Raw genomic sequence first — 22,193 nt, 5'->3', positions numbered from 1 at the left:
ATAGGTCAAAATGATATTGAGTATATGTTTAAGATAATAAATTAGTGTATGGTTAGTCTTATCTGCTAAGTCATAAATCTATTTAAATAGACACGGTAGAGCATTATAAAATAATTATTTATAATATAATATTTAATGTTACATGTATAAAGCATAACATTTTAATATTGTAAGTCATGCATAAATCCTTTTTATTTAATACAGCACAATAGTTTATAATAAATTTAAACTTTGAAACATACCTAATAGTACATTATTTACTACATAAGCTACAATAACTCATTTTTATAATTTCATTCTTGCTCGTTTCTGCAATTTTTATTTTTTACCCTTTTTGTATATAGTATCCCCAACACAGGCACAGCCTTATGGGGTACCTAAATTTCCTTTATTGTATAAATTTATTGGCCTAATTATTGGTTTAAAAAAAGAAAGAAAAACCTAAAAGATGTAATCTGCTTTTTATATTTTATTACTCTAAGTACATAAATTAGAAATAAAATAAGTAGAAAACATTTTTTTGTATTTGTTATTTACTGCTATTGTAAATACGTTATGTAATAGTATTATTTATTACTAAGCACTGGCAATAATATTTGTTTGTAATATCCAGTTTGTTATTTTGGGGAAATAAATGATTTATTATTATTATTATTTTTTTTATTATATTCAAATTCAAATATCTTTATTGCCATAAAAACATATAAATGCATAGCAAACGTCTTGAACATATTTTATATACAATGGTATTGTGCAAAACTTAGCAACTAAAATGTCTTATCTTTTATAAAATCGTCAACACAATAATACTCTTTGTTTATTAAAATTTTCTTTAAAATATTTTTAAACTCTTCTAGGCTTGCTTCCGATTTTAGGTTTGAAGGAAGTTTATTATAGAAGATGGTGTGGTTATATATGGGATGCTTTTGGAAAAAGGCTGTTCTGTGAGAAGGAATATGTATGTAGGCCTATATTGTTACAAGTACGCCGAATGCAATGTTTGTTGTTATCTCCATAAATTTAATCTAGTTTTAAAAATTGAGACGATTTTAATTTAGCTAAGGATTAATTAGCTATTCTCATATTAAATTCATAGCCCTTTAGCATTTCCTCAAACACAAAAAAGTAGTAAAAATTGTTATTAATCGTTCCACGTGAAATTGTAATGAATGTATAAACATTAAAAATTCACATTTTTATCTTCAGCCGTTTTCATTTGGTTCTGATTATAAAATGTCGTAAACTGTTTAAATATCTATAATTACACGTGGTTTTTCAACATAACTTCTTAAAGTTGATGAATTTAAAATTAAACAGATTTTAAACCTAAATAGATTACCTTTGAACTTTAAATACGTACTGACATAGCTTATTGTCTCTATCCATTCTCCACTCATGAAATTTAAGTGGAATTTTTCTGATTATAAATATATAGTTGGAAAAATATCTTACATTATTTGAGTAGATATTAAAATTAATTAATGAGTGTGTTCAATGTTATTGGTCTCAAAGTTGGCAGAACTGAGCATGTTCGTGCCAAAAGACAAAATATTAATTTATTTAGTGTTTACTGAAAAATTGCAAAAGATTCAGTTTGTTACAAAATGAATACGTATCGTAGCTGTTTACTAGGTTGTCGTGTATGATACTAGAGTAATGATACTAAGGTGTAAGGGAAGGCTGTAAATAAATTGGTTAACTTTCATTCAATAGGCTAATATTAGACCTATACTCGGGTTGACCAAACACAAGGTTTTATTCACCTTGAAATAGAAATATGGAATGGCATATAAATAACCGTCAGAAGCTTTCTATTGGCCAAGTTTCGTTCAATTATGAAATTATTTTCTAAATGCAGTTATTAATTTTTATTACTCATATAAGACACACAATATTGGTTTGTTACTACATACTAATTGCTTTATTTATATTAATCTACACCTCTTTTAGTTTCAAAAAATCTCTGCAAAGTGCACAATCCACGTGTAAAACATTACTGTGTTTATATAAAATTTAATACATTTTAGTTTAGAGACAGTAACTATTAAAGGGAAAGCTAATTCAAATTTTAAATATAACCAATATTTATTGTATGTGCTATCTGAATTAAAAGCCTTGATTAGGCAAGAAAGATATGATCATAGAGAAATAGTTATAATTTGATAGTGTTAATAGTGTTGAATATCAAATATTGGAAAATAAATTATACGATAGTACAATGTCAAAAATCTATATTGACTTTTAAAATTAGAGGGAAGATTTAATAAGAAATAAACACTTTATGATATTTCACTGCTAATGCTCAGTATTATTAAGCTCCTAGCCATTTCAGTGGTGTTTATAACTACATTGATGTAATAGTCCTCCTTAATAATAAAAAAAACCAGAATTGCTCTATTTTATTATAAACAATTTCATTTTTATCACTTATTTTTTGTCTTCTCTTGCCTTATTTAGGTCTAAAAGTAAGCATCACGCCTTTTTCCCTTTGACCACTTTTATCTAGCACACTCTCTTCCATTTTTTACCTATGACCCTAAAGCTCAATAGATAAATCAATACGATCTAACTGAATCATAGAAATTAATTTCCCATTTTCCCAGCTAAAGCGTACTTGGAAAATGGTATATCCTAAACATATACATAGACATAATCAAGCCAATATTTCTTGCATGTCTTTATGGAGAAAACTAAAAATTGTGATTTAAATAACATTCTTTGTCTAAATTTGTTTTCGATGATAGAAGGATTGTGAAGGAAGTAGATTTTTACGGACATTTTCCATAGATCAGTGATAGAAGAAATCAGTAACACTACGTTTCGAGATCTGCAATCTGATGTCTTCATCAGGTGGATAAATAACGTAAAACGTAACTACGATCGAGGTTAAATTTAGTTTAAAGTATCAAAAAGATTAGGGATTTGTAATAAACCAATGCTGGCCACAAAATGGTTTTAAGAAGTTCATCTAGAAAGAACGAATAATAAAAAAGGCCAACTTCGCGTTTCCTGTTTTGCCACCATCTTGTTTCTACCTCAATGATCGCTATTTACCTCTTGTCAGTTTCTCGGTGGTTGGTTGTTTAAAATTAAAATAACACGTATCTTTATTTCGGATTTAATAGTGATTAGGGTTTCGTTTTTATTAATTCCATGTTTTAGAGTTGGTATGCATGGAGTTGACACACAACATGGTTGGTATGTTACAAAATGGTATATTATGTTTTGAAGATTGAAATCCACCCCCTTCTTCAGATGTAAAAATCATATTGCATTATTTACAAACTACTAATACATTAATAGACAATGAATTGTGGTTATAATTTCTGACTTAAGCATGTCGTAATATTTGAATAAAATTCCAAAAAAACTACAAAATTGATCTGCATTAACTCGGAATGTGTGAAAAAGCAAAAAAGAATTCCACCCTTGCATTCGGGCTGGCTAATTAAAAAAATCTGAGATATTTTATTAATAAGTCAAAAATAAAACGTTTAGGGCAAGTAAAATCTGCAATATTGACCCAGTATTGTGAAATGGGGCATTCTACTTTTTGAATCTAAGAATCTATATAATTCGAAACGTGAAAATTGTTGAGCATCTGTGCCACTGTATTAAGGTTAATTGTTATATTTAATATTTTGAAAAATGTACCGTTCCTTTTTTTAAAAGTTTTTTTATTGACGATGGAAGGTTTGAGAGGGTAGTAGGGTTTCGGATATTTTGTATAATTAGTACTTGTAAAAGAAAGAAAAAATAATAGAAAGGACATGTTTGATTTAGTTTTTATCTCTTTTTTTCTTTCTTTTTTAATGTACTGATTATCCTCTCACCTGAAGAAGAGATTAGATTTCAATTCTCGAAACTTTGTGTAATACATTTTCTAACATATGTCCGAAGTCCTGTGATCGTTTAAATAACTTTTTATTTAAAAATAGATTACTTTTAAATACATGTACAGTAATGAAATCAGAAATACTGTAAAATAATTACGAGGTGATGGATATCAATAAGATTTTGATGCGCGTCATTGAAACCACTTTAACCTAGAGTTAAAAAATTACTTATTCGTTATTTTTAGCTTTTTGTACTCGTGAAGGTACCTACATTAAATCAATTTGACATTACTTTATTGTTATATTTACCCTAACAGCTGATAAGCGAGCAACTATGAATTTTGTAGACTATAGTCGGAAATCCAAGAATTTGTTGTTGTGGTACCTCTCTTGTTCATCGAAAACGAGTGGTCCAGGCTACCCGCAATAATTATACCATGGCAATTTTAAATTCCTAATTATTACATCAAAGAATGAATTTTACAGCTAAATTTCATTGTGCCCATTTTGGTTCAAACAGTCAATTCTCTTGGTTACAAAATGTCATGCATGGCCATTTATAACACAAATATTATAAGTGAGGTAAGGGGACTTGTCAAACCAATTTGTGTGGTTTACCAAATGCCATAATTATAAATACATATGGGGATTAATGCTCCTTTCCATGTAATATAACTTCTTCCAAAGAAACGCGTAAAGTTGAAGAAGGAAAATACTGTATGTGGTTTTACCATGCTGTTTATACCATTTACTTTTATAACGTCTAATTTTCAATTAATGCAACAAACTGTAAAATGCTTAAGACAAGGAGAAAATTAAAAAGTCAATCACTGGTTCATCACAAGTTATTATTTAAGAAGTAGATTTAGACCAGTAGCGTTTTACAGAAAATTAGGCTATTGCTGGGGGGGGAGGGGTGGGTGTATGAAATACCCCCCAAAATAGAGGCTCAGGAATCTTCTCCTAGGAAATAGTTGAGTTTTAAGATCTCTATATGTTGTAACTTAAAACAATCTAATGGATATAATTTTAATGTATGTCTTTAAAAATTTCGGTTGGAGGGCTTGAGCCCCCCTTGAGCCCCCTTATATACGGCCCTGATTCATACCACTATTAAGGTAAGACCTAGTGTAAACTATGTTTCTCAAAAACAATTCGGACTAAATATATATTAGTATTTGTAAGTAGCACCATTGACTATGTAACAGTCTATGAGAAGACATTGCACCGAAACTAAAATCTGTTACCAATCGAAACGTAGTTGTGCGCGATCTAGCGGCAAACCAAATAAACATCAATTATAAATTCACCATATAGAAGTATTAAACACGCTGTTATAGAATTAAACCTGACAATAAGATACCCAATATTTAAATTTAATTTGTAAAAGTAATTATTACTGTAACACTGAAATGGATCAGCTCTCTAAATGAAAGGTTTAGCCTACTACAGTAGCGCGATCTACGCTTTGCGGGGACAGAATTAACTTAACCGAACAAAATTGCTGACACACATGTATGCAAGGTCTATCCCTGCAAAATCAATGGTGCCAACCCGAATAAAAATAAAATCCCACATTAAAAAAATATGAGTTTTAATTTTGAAAGAAGCTATCCTTTAAGAAGTAAAACAGAATTTTGCTAAACAAAGAGTTTGAGAAATACTTACAAATAATTAATTATGTAAATATTTTAAGAATGTGAGAATATTACCGCAAAAATGAGGTTGAAAGCGAATAGCAGGTACTTGATGATGTTCATACCCCACTCCATGTTGGACGTGCGAAAGTGGCCAAAGGTAGGAATAAACTGGCAACAATGGTACCTGTGGAGTTACCTTTGATGACAGTTGGGCTCCAATTGGCTAACGGTTGCCCTGGCAACCGAGCCTGACGCGACAACAACTCTCACCCAACATCTGATTGATGTTTAGGCCATTCGATTATGACTGAACAGCGTGTGTTATCTTTCCCTCCGTCTAAAAGGGAGTGGAATATTTTTCTGACATCTAGAGGTGTTTTTATCGGGTCGAAACATGTTACATATTAGATTACATACGAATGTTGACCGCAGCGGAATCTGACTTGACTCCTTTAATATGGATAGCCATTTAAAAACAAGTCGTTGACGAAAATGGTGAAATGAACTCTTTGCATAGTTTTGACATCATGAGGTACTTAGACTAAAATTCAAGTGTAATTTACGACTTCGAGGTCAGTACATTGAGAACTGTCAATGCGACAATACGTTTCGTAAACATTGTCAATCCGATCTTCCGCCAAGTGCGAAATACGCGGTTTTCGTCCGTTATCCTGTTTGGAAGGGGAAAACTCCGGTTGAGGTTTATACGTAATGAGGTTACTGGGGCTAAACTCAACGTTCACATTTAATCAACCCTTCCTACCATAGCTACGTTATGTGTAGAAAACTCGGTTGCTCCACCGCGCTTAGAGGTCATGTCATTAACATCAAAGTGCAGTCAGTTGTGCTCCTAATGAGACAATGAGACTAACACTTCACTTAGAATACAATGTATTTTTGTGACCCTAGGTGTCTGAGGTCGAAATGATGTAGAGTTCATTTTGGGCTTCTTTATTGCTGACTTTTTGGATCTCTTCAAACGAACATGACTCCAGATTCCAAGAGTCAAGTCTGCGAGTCAAGTCTGCGACAGCGTCAGATTCCAGATGCTGCACTAAGAGGAATGAAAACTGGAGCTGAACTCAATATTCGCGACAAATGTTATTTTTTATGATAATAAATGTAATCATTTCGTATTAAATGGGTCCTTTATACGAGATAAAAAAGTGTACTATACATTGTAGAAGCTCCTTTCTTATTGGAATTTCGTAATTAATAAAAAAACACACTCTAATAATACAATTGTTTTTGTGTTAAATGCCTTTCGATTTCAAAGAAAACATCATCAGACCCTTAACTGAAATTAAAGTCGTTACAACAATAATAGAAACAATTTTTTACTTAAGTACGAAGTCGTGTTATTAAACAATATAAGAAGATAATATTTTAAAAACCAGGAATGTAAGTCTACGTTTTATATATATAAAACAAATTAATATTTAATTAGATAAAAAACGGTAACTGTGGATTTTGAAAAGGCCCAGGTGGAAAGACACAAATAAAATAATAGTATTGGAATGTTTGTTTAAAAATTAATTAAAGTGTACTATATTTACCTTATGATGGCGGAAATAAAAGGGAAGGGGGACAGGAATGGGCCTTTTCGTTATTATTGGTTCATGCGAGATGTACTTCTTAAAACCATATTGTGACTCCGCATTGGTTTATTACAAATATCTGATCCGTTTGATACTTTTGGTTTCTCTTTAGTTAATTTTTTTAGAATTGGCAACCAAAGCGGCCTAATCTCGACCGATGGTTGACTGATTGGTTGGTCTGCCAATTTAATGTATGTTGCCTCAATTAATTTCCTTTTGAAGAAATGTGGTTCCCGATGTATTTTGTTGGCTTCATCCCAATTCATATGGGACACCATGGTCTTCGGACCAACAATGGTGTGCAATTTTTTGACTTTTCTGTGAGACCCTTTCTCGTGTTTTCTTTGTGCTCTTTTATCCTTACGTTTAGTGGTCTTTTTGTCTCGCCTATGTATTCCCTATTGCAACTACATTTTATACTGTAAACACAGTTTTTGGAATCCTGTGTGCCATTTTTTGGTTTTGTTTTTACGAGACTTTGTCTAAGAGTGTTGTGTGTTTTAAACGCGGTTCTAATGTTGTACTTTCTACCTACTCTTCTAATTTTCTTCTCCGATAATCCCGGCACATAAGGGATTGACATAAACGCAAATTTATCACAATTCTGTTTTTCTGACTCAGGAATGATTCTTCTGGTTCGTTTGCACTTATTTATTACTAATTGAGGGTATCCATTGCTTCTGAGATCCGATTCAATTTTCTTAAATATTCTTCTTTTAGTCCATCTTTATCTGAGCACAAGCTCTTTGCTCTATCAAACAACGAGTAGGCTACTCCTTCTTTGACAGACTTTTGATGGTTGGATTGATAATTTAAATATTTTCTTGTGTGTGTTATCTTTCGAAAAACAGTTGTCTTAAGGACATCCCTATCTCTTAATGCACACACATCCAAAAAGGGAAGCTTGTTTTGGACTTCCACTTCCATTGTGAGGCGGATGGAAGGAGAAATACTATTAAATTGTATCGTTGCCATGAAAACACTAATATTAAAAATTGTGTCATACGTTGCAGTGACTTCCCGAAGCGTAATATACGGTAAACGGACTGTAGGTCCACGTCATAAAACTGCCGGAAGCATTTCTTACCTACTTCTTAAGGGGTGGACAGTAGGTCCACGGTCCCGGCCTGGGACCCACTGTCCGACTCACGGGTTTCTTTTGACGAGGGGTTGATAAGGGATCGTCGTACTCACACTGCAACACTTGAATGGATGTTTCGAGATCTAAACTCTATATCTGCTAAATAATTTTCAGTACACTGCATAAGACAGCTGCAAAAAGAATGAAACGAAATTATATACATAAAATAAAGTCAGGTTAGTTACGCCATTTCTAACTTAAGAATGTCTGTAACGATTATAGTGTCTACTGGTATATACAGTATTATACAAACGATGGTCCAATATAAGGAATAACTAATACAAACTTACTGTAGATGTTTATGATTCATTAGGACAATGCCAACCAAATTAATCAGATAGTAATATAATGCTATATGGAATTCGTTAAGATATAATTCCTATTAGTAATCCACTTCATATGCGATAGCTTGAGTAAACTGTTGTTAATATTTGCTGCTTTAGCAGTACGCTGTGCGAATGTAGTGGAAGCACTGACCAAAATAAAGAATAAGTGCAGGTAGAAAAACTAATATACGGCCAGGTCAGTTTTGAAAAGTAGGACAGTTAGTCCACAGGTGTCGGCGTGGACTAACTGTCCTACCCTGCAGAAAAGTGACGTCAGCCACCCTCGTCAAACTAGGCGTGGACCTACAGTCCTACAATCGTAATATACAGAGGATAAGATATAGTATACTCGCCTTCGGCTCGTTGGGGGCTACGCCCCCAGGCCCCCAAAGTAAGTGCCTTAAATTCGGGGATAAGATTGATTTGGTGATAGGTAAAATTCGGACATGATGTCAAGCAAGGAAATTCCCAGGGGAGGGGGGTTAACGTTACCTGGTGATTAGACGTCAGGAGGTTATCTGGTCATACCAGGAACTTCCCAGGGGGGGGGGTTAAGAGTTTTGGTGATTGGTAAAAATTCGGACATGAGGTCATGCCAGGAAATTTCCCTGGGGGGGGTTAACGTTACCGGGGGAAAAGACTCCAGGGGGTTATCTGGTCATACCAGGGATCTTCCCAGGGGGGGGGGGGTTAAGAGATTTGATGACTGGTAAAATTCGGACATGAGGTCATGGCAGGAAATTCCCTGGGGGGTTTTAATGTTACCAGGGGGGTTAACACATAAGGGGGTTGAATGTACAGGAGGTTATCAGGTCATACCAGGAAATCCCCGGGGGGGGGTTAATATTACCGGGGGTTAATGACACACTTGGGCCTTTTTTAGAGGGTATTGTGTCTGTGAACATAATAAATATTCCTCTGTCCCTATCTACTATTGACGCTTAGCTAACGCTCAGCCAACTCCCGAAGTCACTGAACCTTTTCTGTAGATCACGTGATTTCCTAAATCCCGTTTAAAAATTTGTTTTGAGTTACGACCAACCGTTTTAGGCCGCTATCAAGCCCGGAATGTAAATTTTTAGGCGAAAATGTCCAATATTTTCACTTAATCGCGTTTTGCGGTCAAACTAAGGGAAATATAGTAAAAAGTCACTGGACCTTTTTTGTAGGTCATCTTATTTCCTAAATAAAAACGTTAGTCTTATTTTGACCTCCGACCAATGGTTTCGCCGCTATCGACCCCAAAAAAACAAAAGTTTCGCGTAAAAGTTACAACAAAAATTGTACATAAATCACGTTTTTCGGCCAAACCAATCGAGATAGGGCAAAAGATTACTGGACCTTTTCTGTAGATCGCGCAATTTGCTAATTTCATGGGTCAATCAGATTTGAGCTACGACCAACGGTTCGGCCGCTATCGGGCTTGAAACATTATTTTTATCGAAAAAATCTCTGGAATTTCAAATGTTCGAGCGTTTTGTCGCTTAACCATGGAAGATAGAGCAAAAAAGTCATTAGACCTTTTTTGTAGTTCACCTTCATTCCTGACCATGAATTTTCCGTCAGATCCGAGCTAGCTCCAACGGTTCGCCCGCTATCGGGCTTACAAAAAATGCCTGCAGAGGTGAAGAATGCGCGATTTTTTGGGAATTTTTTTGAGGGGTTGAAAATGAAAAATTCTCACTTTTCGGGATTTTCCTGGTGGTTACACGTGGAAAGCTATCTGTGTACCAAATTTCAAGTCTCTAACTCATCTGGAAGTAGGTTAGAATTAGTATAACGTGAGTGAGTGAAGTGGAGTCAGTCAGTCCAGTTACACATGCGGTTGTATATATATTAGACACCGAGTCTAGCGATGGCTACACTTCACACAGCTGCTGGGCCTCCTTAGTCGAGTGAGATTCTGTGTCGGCTTGGCTGGGACATTCTTCAAAACGATAAGTCAGAACTATATATACGGGTGTATATTTAGTTTGTGTGCAGTATGTAGCATACAGTAGACGCTTTTTTTAAAGGAGAGGCCGATCCCCTTTTAAGCCTTATTCTGTCCGCCCTAATGGGCCACTGGCCTGTGCGAGGATCTTATCAAACAGAATAAATGGGAGAGTCGATACAGTACGAGGTTGATTGTACTGATAAAAAGTGCAATGGTCACAGACAGGATTTGAACCTGCGTTATCTCTAACTCAGACCCAAAGTCCAACGACTTAGACCGCTCGGCCATCGGCACTCCCGCCAAAAAATCTGTATATTGCTGTAAGGAGTATTGAGTTTGCTACTTTACAGGAACTTGTACTCCTTTTTTATTTAGGAAGAGCCAGGAAAAATGCAATTAAGCATGCAGGTGGCCAGCTTGTATTGTGGGAGGGACTCCCCTAAAAAAACGGGTTTACCCACTAAAAAAAACCTCCTCTACTCTTTAGGATTCTGGATAGTATATACATACTATTACTAATACGTATATGTGCTAGAAACAAATTGTTTATTGCGATGGCAATGTAGATGTTGTAAGGTGAACTGGAAGCTCGTAAATTCAACATTCAAATTGGAATTAACGTTACCTACCATAGATGTAATGAAGATGTGTTAAGTATAACTGTCTCCAAACATGTGTTTTATTAGGGAATAATTGTTTTGTGGTCGACCTATTTTGACCTGTATTCTATACGTGCGTGTATTGTAATGTTTTGTGTTTTCTACACGTGCGTTTATTGTAATGATTGTGTTTCCTATAATGAAGATTTGATAAGTATAACTGTCTCCAAACATGTCTTTTATTAGGGAATAATTGTTTTGTGTCGACCTATTTTTGACCTGTATTCTTTGCTACATTTCTTACTGTAATATGTTCACTGTATAATAATTTGTAATACTGGTTAAAGATTGGCCAAGGAAAAAATCTAACTCAGGTCCCGTGCTTAGCCAGTTTAGTTAAATGCGTTTACTGTCATAGTTTGTAACACTATTTACATACTGACTACAGGTTTAATGTCTAGACGATTTTCTATGGGCACGGTTTCTGTATAGATTTTTAACCCTGATCTACTGACTGTTGATCATGAGTTCTCTAGTCTGTTTTCTATAGTCGCGTTTACTGTAATTATATGTAGAATTGATTATCTAGAGATTATAGTTCCTCTTACTGTCTAATCATTTTCTACAGTTGCGTTTACTGTGATGAGTTTTTTACTGTTTCTTTAACCGTTTTTTGTGTAAGCGAGTTTTTTGTGGTGATTTGCAAGCCCCGATTGCGTGTTGTAACGTGCGTGTTGTAATGTGTATTGTAATTCCACTCTTGACCCTATGTCTAGGCGTTATGTCCTGAAGACGCGTTAACTGTAATAGTTTGTAATAACTTATTACTGACTGTTTACTTGATTTTATACCGCGTTTGTGTAGGGCGCCTTTACTGTAACGATTTGTAACACTTGTCTGCTGAGTCTTGACTCTGAATCTCAGGCCGGTTTTTTATACGTGCGCTGTTGACCTACTGTAATATTGATATTGTAATATTTTGTGTTTTCTATACGTGCGCTGTTTGACCTACTGTAATATTGATATTGTAATATTTTGTGTTTTCTATACGTGCGGTTGTTGACCTACTGTAATATTGATATTGTAATATTTTGTGTTTCATATACGTGCGTTTATTGTAATGTTTTGTCTTTCCTACACGTGTGTTTATTGTAATGTTTTGTGTTTCCTACACGTTTGTTTATTGTAATGTTTTGTGTTTCCTACACGTTTGTTTATTGTAATGTTTTGTGTTTCCGACACGTGCATGCGTTTATTGTAATGATTTGTTACACTAATTCGTAGATTGTAAATCACTGAATCTTGTCTATAAATATATAAGTAACTTGAAGGACTAACTTGGAGAAGTGCCAAGCTAGTTTCTCCTGGATTTATGTGCCCAGAAATAATATCGTCGGTATCTGACGTTTTTCCGTGGTTGGGGAAATGATTGCAATCGGATACCTATCTACACTTTGATCACGTGTCTGGAGAATCGGTAGGTTGGAATATATTTCATAGCTATATATTTGAGATATTTAATCATCATTCGCTTCCTAATTGTAATAACCCTAGTGGGATTTTCAAACGAAGGTGATGTGAAAGCGAGCTGGCAAACTGCATGTCAGACGCATCTGAGCAATATGCCCCAACACAGGACTGTAGTATTTGATAGATCTTTTCTAGTGATGGGTTGTCGTCTGTAGAACTCCCTCCCCCCAGAAATCACTTCCATTGAGGGAGATCGGCGGTTTCTGGCGGCACTGAGACGTTTTTGTACCATGAATCGGTTGGTCGGGGCGGGTCCGTCCTAGAGGGTCTGTGGGTGTGGTGCTGGCATTGTGTGTGAGGGAGTGTGAGTGAAATAAAACACCATATATATTATTTATTTCTAAAAATAATTCTTATTATTTATTTATAAATTATTGTTATTTATGTATTATTAATAGTTTTGGTTCTTATTAAAACTGGAGAGTTTGTAATATTATTTTGTGTTTATGATTGTATAACTATATTTTTTTTAGAAGTATCATATTTTATAATTTGAAGTGTTTTAGATTAATGTTTAATTTAATGTCTTTAGTAAAGTACATTAGTGTTAATATTAATTTGGTTAATATTTGTTAATAATTATTGTTTAAGACAGGTTAAGTGTAAGAAAGGGCCATGAGGCCCTAACTTTGCCTGTTTAAAATAAACAATTTTTTCATTTTTTATTTCATTTCAATATGAGGCAACCTGAACTGTGAAGAATTGTTACCGAGAAGATATTATTAGCTAACCAAATTTAGACGTAACTTTTTTAGCTAATAATCTAAGTTCATATATAAATTGGTGGTGTGTCTAAGGTAGTCCTGACGCCATTACAGTAGTAGATTTAGTGCCCCGATCAACGAAATGTGTACATGCGTAGGCCTGAGAAGCCTGCATCTGCCAAAAACAACTAAGGTTGGTTTTTATGACAGTCTTATTAATCTGCAGTAAAATGTAGTAAGGTTGATCTTAAATATCTGCATTACACTGCTGATCAAGCACTGCATACTTAATATTAGCTCAAATTTACAGTTAAAAGTATATATTTTACTAAAACTTAAACTTCGAATCTCATTAGCTGGATAAACTCTGTGTTCAATAGTGATTACGGAAAAGTAGTAAATAAGAAAGTACTGTCCACGTTAAATTTTACTGTATGCTTTCAAAACTATAAAGACACAAATTGTGTTTAAATTAATTCAACATGTGTTGTCGATTATAATGTTTTACTTAGAACAGATGATAATTTATTTGGGCTTAATAGCCTATTTTATACCCAAAATTCGTTGTTTATACCATGAAGCCCCACGTACTTTGTCTTCAAAGTTTAAAAATTGATTCCAGTTAGTTACCATATTTTTTAATTATAACTTTTAAAACATAAATACTTTGTTAAAAAAATCTAATTTTAAGACCATTTATTAATATATAATATATTTGTAATTTTAAATCTTTATTTTAGCGTATGTTAGAAATTTCAAGATGTGTTCTTATTGATGATAATGCTCCGTTTGAAGAAGGGTTGGTAAATGTGGTGGGGGCTGCTGCAAAACGTTCTTTCCTAAACTTTTCCAACATATTTTTTAACGTTCCTTAACATTATCAATACATTGATTGAATATATGATCAATCGATTCCTCAACACCGCTCTTACATGTTTTAAAAATTAGATCTATATAATATTTTAACCTTCAATTAATAACACGTGTTTACAACCAATAACATTTCTTATCGGAAACCTTCATCAACTTTAGAGGCCAGGGGGCGAAGAGCGACATTCTTCCTTAGCACCCCTCTAGGACATAAAATAAACGTATGTACCAAATTTCATGTCTTTGTCGTTCATAGTTTTCGCTGGGTGTTGGTGCGTCCATTTGCTCTAAAGATGGAGTATTTTGCCATTCAAAGACACGTTTATTTAAAGATTTTTAATTAATGGATAATTTTTATTGAATAATAAGTTATATAAATTATTTTTCAGCCATCGACGGTATACAAATAAGTAAACCCCATATATTAAACATACGACTAATATGAACTCAATAAATACTAGTATTTACAACTGTAAGTAATTTATAATTTGTCTCCTAAATATTTTATTGTATAGATCAAAAATGTTTAGTGTTTCAAGTATCTTCATACCCCGACAAAGAAATTGCGTTTTTTACTTTTAAAACTTTTATCTACGTACTTTTTTGGTTGAGCTCATATTTACTACAGCAAACGATTACATAGTACTCGTCTAAAAATGTTGCGCAAAGCTCTTGAACAGCTTGTTTCGACGGAAGAAGAATTAAAGAATAACATACGAGTATATGCTACAATGTTTTTGAATTTCAGATCGGACGTGATCGGACCTACGTCTCTTACTCCGGCAGACGATCCTTACTTCGCTGCAAACCCAACTGCATCTGCAAATTCCATTGTGCAAATATCTTCAATACAAATTCCTTTCTTTGAGTTTTCAGTAGCCCATCTTCTCACCCATATCAAAACTTTACTCACCAGTCATTTATAAATTCAGCCATGAATTTTTTATATTTATGCATTATTCCTTACACAGTCCTAATGCCATCTTATATATATTGTCCTAACTGTCATTTTACATACATTTCCTAATTCTACCATTACCTATATATTGTCCCTATGTCACCATGCATCGTCCTATTTCTACTTTTCCATATATTGTCCTATTTCAGCTATTTTTTCATACATCGTGCCATTTCTATACTTGTCCATATATTGTCATATTTCAGCTATTTCCCATACATTGTGCCATTTCTATACTTTTCCATATATTGTCATATTCTACCATTACCTATATATTGTCCTATTTCAGCTGTTTCCCATACATCGTGCCATTTCTATACTTGTCCATATATTGTCATATTTCTAACCATTACCTATATATTGTCCTAATTTCAGCTATTTCCCATACATCGTGCCATTTCTATACTTGTCCATTATATTGTCATATTCTACCATTACCTATATATTGTCCTATTTCAGCTATTTCCCATACATCGTGCCATTTCTATACTTGTCCATATATTGTCATATTTCAGCTATTTCCCATACATCGTGCCATTTCTATACTTATCTATATATTGTCCTATTTCAGTTGTTTCCCATACATCGTGCCATTTCTATACTTGTCCATATATTGTCATATTCTACCATTACCTATATATTGTCATATTTCAGCTATTTCCCATACATTGTGCCATTTCTATACTTTTCCATATATTGTCATATTTCAGCTCTTTCCCATACATTGTGCCATTTCTATACTTTTCCATATATTGTCATATTCTACCATTACCTATATATTGTCCTATTTCAGCTGTTTTCCCATACATCGTGCCATTTCTATACTTGTCCATATATTGTCATATTCTACCATTACCTATATATTGTCATATTTCAGCTATTTCCCATACATCGTGCCATTTCTATACTTATCTATATATTGTCCTATTTCAGCTATTTCCCATACATCGTGCCATTTCTATACTTGTCCATATATTGTCATATTTTACCATTACCTATATATTGTCCTATTTCAGCTATTTCCCATACATCGTGCCATTTCTATACTTGTCCATATATTGTCATATTTCAGCTATTTCCCATACATCGTCCTATTACATCCATTTCACATACATCGTCCTATTACATCAATTTCCCATACATCGTCCTAATTACATCCATTTTCCCATACATCGTCCTATTACATCAATTTCCCCATACATCGTCCTATGACATCCATTTCCCATTCATCGTCCTATTACATCCATTTCACATACATCGTCCTATTAACGTCCATTTCACATACATCGTCCTATTACATCCATTTCCCATTCATCGTCCTATTACATCCATTTCCCATTCATCGTCCTATTACATCCATTTCCCATACATCGTCCTATTACGTCTATTTTCCCATACATCGTCCTATTACATTCCATTTCCCATACATCGTCCTATTACATCCATTTCCCATACATCGTCCTATTAACATCCATTTCCCCATTCATCGTCCTATTACATCCATTTCCCATTCATCGTCCTATTACATCCATTTCCCATACATCGTCCTATCACGTCTATTTCCCATACATCGTCCTATTACATCCATTTCCCCATACATCGTCCTATTACATCCATTTCGCATACATCGTCCTATTACATCCATTTCCCATTCATCGTTCTATTACATCCATTTCACACATACATCGTCCTATTACATCCATTTCCCATTCATCGTCCTATTACATCCATTTCCCATTCATCGTTCTATTACATCCATTTTCACATACATCGTCCTATTACATCCATTTCCCATTCATCGTTCTATTACATCCATTTTCACATACATCGTCCTATTACATCCATTTTCGCATACATCGTCCTATTACATACATTTTCCATACATCGTCATATTACATCCATTTCCCCATACATCGTCCTATTACATCCATTTTCACATACATCGTCCTATTACATCCATTTCGCATACATCGTCCTATTACATCCATTTCCCATTCATCGTTCTATTACATCCATTTCCCATTCATCGTCCTATTACATCCATTTCCCATTCATCGTTCTATTAACATCCATTTCGCATACATCGTCCTATTACATCCATTTCGCATACATCGTCCTATTACATACATTTTCCATACATCGTCCTATTACATCCATTTCCCATACATCGTCCTATTTACGTCCATTTCACATACATCGTCCTATTACGTCTATTTCCCATACATCGTCCTATTACATCCATTTCACATACATCGTCGTCCTATTTCTATAATTTTTCATCCCTTTTCAGCCATTTCTCTCATATTGCTCTATTTCTGCCATTTTCCATACATCGCCTTAATTTGGTTTTATAGACTCCCACTCAATATTCTATTCATCCACACTTTTTTATATTTGATCTGTTTTTCTCTTTGTTTCCTACCACCGATTAAAATCCTTTCATTTAAATTTTGTTAATTTTTTTAAATTCTCATTTTTATGATCACTTATTTCTTCTCTGTTCTTTATTTTCAACTTAAATTAAAATTCATTAAACGTGCTCTGGTCTTCACAGTGTTTTGCAAACCCATACTTGCAATTGACCCAATTCTTTATTTTATTCAAACTCTGTTCTAAATCCTGTCTCAACATTTTCAAATACGCCATTTTAACATCACATCAATTGTTATAAGGTGTTTACCAGACCATTCTATCCAATGTCAATTTTCTTCGAAATCACTGTCTTCCAATACATCACCATTCCACGCACCACAGCCTTGGACATTTTAATGCAGGTAATTGTATTAAAATTATTTTACTATTAAGCATTTATGTCTTACTAGCTGATTCCCGCGGCTTCGCACGCTATAAACGTAAGCTTTGCCCGTGTATGTGCACTTCTGATAGGAGTCAATTAGATTTCCAACGCCGATGTAGAGTTTGCCTTGTTGCCCACGACCAAGAAAAGTGTCTGTACATTTATAGCTATTGTACACGAACCTTTACTTTATTATAAAGTAGTCTAAACACTCAAGTTTTAAGTTCAACCAGAAATTTATCTTAAAGAGAAATTCCCCATCATAACTTAGCGCCTTCAAATAGTATTTGGTTATTTAATATACATAACTGTCAGGTAATTGCAGTTAATAATGTGCAGAGCGCTTTAAAGACTATTATCTTTTGCAGCGTCACTTGGTGGCGAGTTACATCAATGGGCGTAGCATATAAACCTTCTCCGTGGAAAAAACATATACATACAAATTTTCATAATGATCGTTCAAATAGTTCACGATTCCTTAAAGGACAGACATACAAACATTTATATATATATATATATATATATATATATATATATATATATATATATCGATTTATAGAAACTATAAATATTTATATTAATTCTTCCTTCCCGTTACTATACAGTTCAAGTTTTGTATTTAAATATGAAATGAAATGAAAAAATGTGAAATTATTGATAAGTATTTTAAATGTATACAATATCTGACGTACTTCATATGTAATAAGTATAGTTCTTAATGCATAGTTTTAGAAAAGAGGCATGTTTTATTGCTAATCCAATACTTTACTACATTTTTGTGTGTGAAATAACCGCTATTGGAAAATAACTTTTTAAGTAACATCGGGGTGTGTACTGTCATCCACTGGAACCAGAAGTGTTCATAAAAGTGCAAAGCCGCGGGTAGCATTGGAGTTGGAACTATCTATCATCCCACTGGAAACAAGAACTGCTCGTAATCGAGCAATGCCGCGGGTAACATTGGGGTCGGAACTGTCCTCCAATGGAACCAGAAGTGTTCATAAACGTGCAAAGCCGTTGGTAGCATTGGAGTAGGAACTATCTATCATCCACTGGAACAAGAACTGCTCGTAATCGAGCAATGCCGCGGGTAACATTGGGGTCGGAACTGTCCTCCAATGGAACCAGAAGTGTTCATAAAACGTGCAAAGCCGTTGGTAGCATTGGAGTAGGAACTGTCAGCCACTGGAACCTGAAGTATTCATAAACGTGCAAATCCGCGGGTAACATTAGTGTCGGAACTATCATCCATTCGATCCAGAAGTGCTCATAAATGTGCAAAGCCGTGGTGTAACATTTGGATCGAGACTATCATTCCACTGGTACCAGAAGTGTTCCATAAACGTGCAAAGCCGTTGGTAGCATTGGAGTAGGAAACTGTCAGCAACTCGAACAAGAAGTGCTCATAAACGTTCAAAGCTGCCGGTAACATTGAGATTGTAAGTATCATCCACTGGAACCAGAAGGTGCTCATAAACGTGCAAAAGCCGCGGGTAACATTGGGGTCGGAACTATCATCCACTCGAACAAGAAGTGCTCATAAACGTGCAAAGCAGCGGGTAACATTGGGGTCGGAACTATCATCCACTCGAACAAGAAGTGCTCATAAACGTGCAAAGCAGCGGGCAACATTGGGGTCGGAAACTCATCATCCACTCGAACAAGAAGTGCTCATAAACGTGCAAAGCAGCGGGCAACATTGGAGTCAAAACTGTCATCCACTCGAACAAGAAGTGCTCATAAACGTGCAAAGAAGCGGGCAACATTGGGGTCAAAACTGTCATCCACTCGAACAAGAAGTGCTCATAAACCTGTAAAGCAGCGGGCAACATTGGAGTCAAAACTATCATCCACTCGAACAAGAAGTGCTCATAAACGTGCAAAGCAGCGGGCAACATTGGAGTCAAAACTGTCATCCACTCGAACAAGAAGTGCTCATAAACGTGCAAAGCAGCGGGCAACATTGGAGTCAAAACTGTCATCCACTCGAACAAGAAGTACTCATAAACGTGCCAAAGAAGCGGGCAAACATTGGAGTCAAAAACTGTCATCCACTCGAACAAGAAGTGCTCATAAACGTGTAAAGCAGCGGGCAACATTGGAGTCAAAACTATCATCCACTCGAACAAGAAGTGCTCATAAACGTGCAAAGCAGCGGGCAACATTGGAGTCAAAACTATCATCCACTCGAACAAGAAGTGCTCATAAACGTGCAAAGCTGGCTGTAACATTTAGGTTGTAAATATCATCCACTGGAACCAGAAGTACTCATAAACGTGCAAAGCAGCGGGTACATTGGGGTCAGGTACTGTCATAGTCAATAGTCAATAGTCAATTTTTTATTGCGGAGGACACAAATACATTTGTATAGCAAACGTCAAATGTGTTAAAATTTGGACATACATACCAAATCGAGCTCTCATTCAGACATACATTTGATCATTTCATTCCACGTTCATCCATCACCCATCCATTCCCACTTCGTTCGAGAGTCAGTCTTGTTATTGTGTGGTCTCCCAGTCATATTCCAGAAACTCTTTTACATTGTAAAATGCATTTGACGCTAAACAGCGTTTTAATCGAGTTTTAATGCCTTGAGCGTAGAGGCTTTTCTTAATTCATTAGGCAATCTGTTTAATAAAATGAACCCCTGCCTGTGAAGGCAAGCGTTCATAAACCACCGTCCTGTGTCTCCCAGTTCGGTTTAGTTGTCTCTGCCTCTAGTCCCGTACGAATGAATGTCTCGGCCCGTAATCAAGGCACATTTAGACATACAATACAACGTTGTTTCTAAAATGTAGAGGGTAGGCAGAGTTAACAGTTGTAACCTTTTAAAAGTTGACCTGCACAAACTCTCTAAACTTCAATTTTGGCAATGGTGCGGATCGCTCGCTTCTGTAACTTAAACACTCTTGAAAATTGGTTACTTGCACAGGCACCCCACAGTACCAATCCGTAAGTGAGGTGTGGATAAATCAAGCCATAATACGCCGTTATCAGAACTTGACTTGGGCAGTATTTGGCTAGATACCTCAGAACATAAATGCCTGAGGTTAATTTTGAGCAAACGTGATCGATGTGAACATTCCATGTCAAACCTTGATCAAGGTAAATTCCAAGGAATTTTGAGGAATAGACTTCTTCTAGTATTGTATCCGCTAACATAACGCTAGGTCCATACTCAAAGTCTACTGGGTTTAAAGTGAAATTTAAAACGTTAGATTTAGATGGATTTGTATTTAGATTGAGGCTATGAAAATGTTGGGACACAATTGTTCATTCCAACAAATGCGTTTTGTTCCAAATCTGATTTCGAAGATTCGTTAAAACAAAGAGTCGTATCATCAGCATACTGCACGATTTTCCCGTGTGGCAGTGATGATTTTATGTCATTAACATAAAGCAGGAAGAGAATTGGACTGAGAATGGATCCTTGAGGAACTCCATAACTCATATTCACAGAATTTGAAATATGATTAGGAAATTTGGACAACTTGAGTTCTATGACTTAGGAATGAACTAAGCCATGTGAGAGGCACGCCTCGAAATGCCATGCGATTCCAGTCTGTCAAGCAGTGTAATATGGTCAACACAATCGAAAGCTTTAGATAAATCGAGAAACACACTTAAAGTGTGATTTCGACTTTCCAATCCCTCTACAATCATATCGACAAGACCCACAATTGCATCTATTGTCGATTTGCCCTTTCTGAAACCAAATTTGGTCATTTGAGAGCTGATTGTGTTTATTCAGAAATTGAAGCATTCGCACTAAAAACAACTTTTCAAATATTTTTGCTTAAAATAGGCAAAATAGAGACAGGCCGATAGTTATTCATATTATTCAGGTCGTCTTTTTTAAAGATAGGGGTTACTTTTGACATCTTCAGGAGTGAGGGAAAAACTCCCAATTGAAATGAGGAATTTATCCATTCGAACAAGAAAATGATCATAAAAATGTGCATTGCTGCCGGTAACATTGAGGTTGTAAGTATCATCCACTGGAACCAGAAGTACTAATAAACGTGCAAAGCCGCGGGTAACATTGAGGTCGGAACTGTCATCCACTGAAACGAGAAGTGCTTACAAAAGTGCAAAGCCACGGGTAATATATGGGGGTTGAAACTATCATCCACTGGAACCAGAAGTGCTCATAAACGTGAAAAGCCGCGGGTAAAATTGGGGTCGGAACTATCATCCACTGGAACCAGAAGTGTTAATGAACGTGCAAATCCATGGGTAACATTGGGGTCGGAAC

The 22,193-nt window shown here is 35.1% G+C and overlaps 1 pseudogene; it reads right to left on the bottom strand.

The window, feature by feature from the left end:
• LOC124372000 overlaps positions 1-5,608 on the bottom strand; it is a 54,359-nt pseudogene extending 48,751 nt beyond the window's left edge.
• Positions 5,609-22,193: the final 16,585 nt, after the last annotated feature.

This window comes from Homalodisca vitripennis, unplaced genomic scaffold, assembly GCF_021130785.1.
Source record: "Homalodisca vitripennis isolate AUS2020 unplaced genomic scaffold, UT_GWSS_2.1 ScUCBcl_2394;HRSCAF=7110, whole genome shotgun sequence".
NCBI lineage: Eukaryota > Metazoa > Arthropoda > Insecta > Hemiptera > Cicadellidae > Homalodisca > Homalodisca vitripennis.
Note: the sequence above shows the minus strand (reverse complement) of the source record. Positions and strands in the feature narration are given on the sequence as shown.